This window comes from Heterocephalus glaber, unplaced genomic scaffold (genome assembly GCF_053883595.1).
Source record: "Heterocephalus glaber isolate CG9 unplaced genomic scaffold, H.glaber_assembly_v1.0 deba00000936, whole genome shotgun sequence".
Classification (NCBI taxonomy): domain Eukaryota; kingdom Metazoa; phylum Chordata; class Mammalia; order Rodentia; family Bathyergidae; genus Heterocephalus; species Heterocephalus glaber.
Window position 1 is genome coordinate 3921854 of NW_028258172.1, and position 4750 is coordinate 3926603.

The following is a 4750-nucleotide window of genomic DNA, read 5'->3' on the forward strand; positions in this document are numbered from 1 at the left end:
TTTGGGAGCATTGCTTCCTTTTAAATTTCATTGAAGATTTTGAAGAGTAGTGGCATTAGATCTCCTCCAAATTTCTTGTAGAATTCAGTAGTGAAACCATCAGGACCTGGACTTTTTTCTTGGTAAGTTTTTAATTAAATTTTCAATTTCAATGGCTGATATTGGGTTATTTAGAATTTTGATATCTTCTTGTTTCAGTTTTGGTAATTCAAATGTATCTAAGAATCTGTCCATTTTTCTGTGTTTCATATCTTATTAGAATAAAATTTCTGGAAGTAGGTCTTCTGGATTTCCACAGGAACTACTTTGATTTCACTCTTTTTATTCCTAATTGGATGATTTTGTGTCTTTTCTTTCCTTTATTGGATAAGGTTGGCTAAGGGTTTATCAATTTTATTTATTCTTTCAAAGAACCAACTCTTTGATTCATTGATTCTTTGTATTGTTTTTTTAGTTTCAAATGCACTAATTTCTTCTCTGATGTTTATAATTTCCTCCCTCATATGAGGTTTGGGCATGACTTTTTCTTCTTTTTCTAAAAGCTTGAGGTTCAGTATTAGGTTGTTTATTTGAGCTGATTCTCTTTTCTTGATGTGAGAATTTATCGCCATAAATTTCCCTTTTAGGACTGCTTTCACTGCATCCCATAAGTTATGGTATGTTTTGTTTGTGTTATCATTTAATTGAAGATACCATTTTTAATTTTATCTGTGACCCATTGGTTGACCAGAAGGATTCTATTTAATTTCCATGTCTTTATAGAGTTTTTGTGGTTTCCTTTGCTACTGATTTGCAATTTCATTGCACTATTGTCAAATAATATGCATGGGATAATTTAAATTACTTTACATTTACCTGAACATGTACTATGAGCTAGTATATGGTCTATTTTGAAGAACACCCCATGTGCAGCAGAGAAGAAAGTGTATTCTGAAATTTTGTTGTGGAACACTCTGTAGACATCTACTAAGTACATTTGTTCACAAATTTGGTTCAGTCTTGATATATCTTTGTCGATCTTTTGTCAAACTGTTATGTCTATTTGTAATAGTGGTGTATTAAGGTACCCCAGTACAATTGTGTTAGTGCTTATCAGATTTTTTCATGTCTGTTAATATTTGTTTTATATAATTGGGTGCACCAATATTTGGTGCATATATATTTATAATTGTTATCTCTTCTTCCTGAAGTATAGCCAACATGCAAAAATCAATAGCCAACCTGTAAACAAATAACAATCTCACTGAGAAAGAAATTAGGAAAACAACACCTTTCACAAGAGCATAAAAAACTGAAATTCCTAAGCATCAATCAAACAAAGTAAAAGACCTATACATTGAAAACTACAGAAAGACCTGCCAGGAAAACAGTGGTGCAGGCACACAGGCCCCAGCCAGATACCTGCCCAGACACCATCTGTAAGGACACACAGGCCTCAGCCAGAGGGCCACCAGAACAGCAGCACAGCACAGGGATGCAGAAGGGAATCATTCTGAGCCCAGGAATTGGCACAGTGATGAGCAGTAGAGAAAAGGCTTCTTCAAGGCTTGTTGAGAATTGAAGTCCACTGGTCCAGCAAAGAGTCACCTCAGTGAAGGCACAATAGACTGCAGCAGTTGGTGAGTTGTTGGGGTCAACATCTCCTACCAGAACCAGACTTGTTGCAGGAGAAGAGCAGCTCAAACTTGCAGTAGAACTCTGCAGAGTTCAAACTGGAAGGAGGTCAGGAAGCTCAATTCCAGCCTTGTAGCCAGAAACCAGGCTGAACTTCAGTGGACTATACTTGGCTCAGTGAAATCAGTAGAAACAGATCTGTATGCTACACACATTGTCAGACAGGGACACCAGAGACATGCCTTGACAGGGATATTTTTTCTTTTTTTCTCATTTGGCTTCATTTCTCAATTTTCTTGTACCTGTTTTTGTCCTGTTTTCTCTCGATTGTTCTTATTTTTATAGGAATGAGAATACAGTTTCTGGTTTTTCTGTTGCTGTCAGTTACTTCTTTTTGTTGCTTCCTTCTTTCTTTTCATTCTGACTTCACCAGTTTCCCAAAGTTTGCTTGATCTTCCTATGCCCTCCAATTTTACTTCAAAACTCACTCTCTTTCTATTTCTCTAATCTTGCAACTCCTTCTCAATCTCCCCAGAGGGCAAATTTGCTATACTGAAGGGCTGATTTATGGCAAATATATTTCTGGTTGGTCCAACATTTTGATATATAACCACAAGTCTAGTTCATATGGTCAAAGGTGGTAGATTAATAGTTACCACAGTTTGTCATTTTCTAGGCTGTGTTTTATGCTATTGTTGATGCTGATTGTATTATTTTGACCATGGTGATGTGATTATTCTAGTCAGTTGTCCTTCCTGATATACCAAAACTGAAATTACTTAAGGGCCATTACACAGATTCAAAAGCCAGAGGCCAACTAAACCTGGAAGACAATCCAAGATGTAGCCATTCTCTAAAAGTTATAAATGCTAGCAATAAAGATACTCACAAGAAGTATTTTACAAGCAGCAACCCAGGATTTAAACAAAAAATATCAATAACAACAACAAAATAGAAATGGAAAGATACCTAAACAAGACAAAAAAACAGACTTTCAGATAACCAAAGGCAACTCCAAGGGAAAATAAGATGGGTCAGTCTGAAAATCAACCACCTCCACTACCTGAACTGTCAACAAAAGAGGATCTAGAAAATATGAAATCAGAGATACTTTCTCAGATAAAATCAGAGATGGAGTCCATAGTGAAAGACATGATTAATAACTCTAGAGTAGACACAGGTAAAAAAAAAAAAGGTGAACTAGGAAACATGATGGAATCCAAGCACAGGAAAGAAAGAAAATCCATAAAACAAATTCAAACAGATATCAAGGAGACTAAAAATACCATTGAATGCATAGCCAGTAAAATGAGCCAATGTGAGGACAAAAAATCAGATATAGATGACAAGATTGAGATTAGTGACCAGGAAAAGATTTCTTCAAATAGCAAGAGAAAGAGAAATCAATGCAGCAGTTGCTAGATGATGCAAAGAAGAATAACCCAAGACTGATCAGAGTCAAGGAAGAAACAGGTGAGAGCACAAATGACATAAAAAAACTGTTCACAGAGGTAATGGCAGAAAACTTCCCAAACAGGGGAAAAGAACTTGACATACAGATAAGTGACGCATATAGGGACTTCAACTAGTCATGCTCAAAAAAATCTACACCTAGGGCTGGGGATTTAGCTCAGTGATTCCGTTGCTTGCTGCACAAGCAAAAGGACCTGAGTTTGATCCCTGGTACCAAAAAAAGGAAAAAGAAAATCTACACCTAGTCATATATTATTTAGGATTCCAGAAACCCAACAGAGGAACAAACTTCTACAAAGCAGTTAGAGAAAAGGAACAAATAACACACAAAGGAAAGCCCATCAGAATCACAGCAGACTCCTCAGCACAAACTCTAAAGGAAAGAAAAGACTGGGTGACATATTTTAAGCCCTACAGGAAAACAACCTCCAAGCAAGACTGATGTACCTCGCAAAACTATCTTTCAAAATGGATGGAGAAATAAGACACTTTCATGACAAAGAGCACCTTAGGAACTTCATGAATATGAAGCCAGCACACCAAAAACCTTTAGGCAATATCCTAGGAAAAGACAATGAGGAAAACAACACCAGGAAGCTCAGAAGAATGAATCCATTGGGCATGACAAGAAATTAAATGTAAAGGGGGAGAATCCAACAAAATGAAAAAGTCATGACAAGGATGAGTCAATGCATATCAATTATAACCATCAATGTTAATGATCGCAATTCACCAATCAAAGGAAATAAACTGGCAGAATGGGTCAAGAAGCAAGATCCAACAATAGGCTGCATTCAAGAAACACACTTAATTCAAAAAGAAAATCACAGACTGAAAGTTAAAGGGTGGAAAACAATACTTCATGTGAGAGGAACCCCCCAAAAAGCAGGAGTAGCTATCCTATTTGCACATCACATGGATTTCAAACCGACACTGATGAACAGAGAAAAAGAAGAACACTATATCCTTGTAAAAGGAAAATTCCAAGAAGAAGAGATGACAATCATAAATATATATGCACCAAACAATAGTGCACCCAACTATATAAAACAAATACTAATGGACATAGAAAATGAAATAAGGACTAATACAATAGTAGTAGGGGATCACAGTACCCCACTGGCACAAATGGATAGATCAACTAGACAGAAAATAAACAATGAAATACTAGAATTCAAACTCTTGAATAAATGAACTTAATAAATGTTTAAAGAGTGTTCCACCCCAAAAATTCAGAATATACATTCCTTGCAGCTGTGCATGGCTTGTGCTCCAAAATAGACCACATATTCTCTCATAGAACATATTTAAGAAATTGCAAAGAATTGAAGATATCCCTTGTATATTATCAGATCATAGTGCAAAGAATTTGGAGATTAATGGCAAAAGAAACAGCAAGAATTTCATAAACACATGGAAACTGAACAAAACATTTCTGAATAACCAATGGGTCACAGAGGAAATTAAAGAAGAAATCAGACAGTTCCTTCAATTAAAAGACAATGCCAGTACAACATATCAGAATCTATGGGACACAATGAAAGCAGTTTTATGAGGGAAATTCATAGCAGTGAATATGCATATTAGGAAAACAGAACGAGCCCAATTAAACAACCTGATGTTGCACCGCAAGCTTCTAGAAAAAGAAGAGCAAAACAACCCC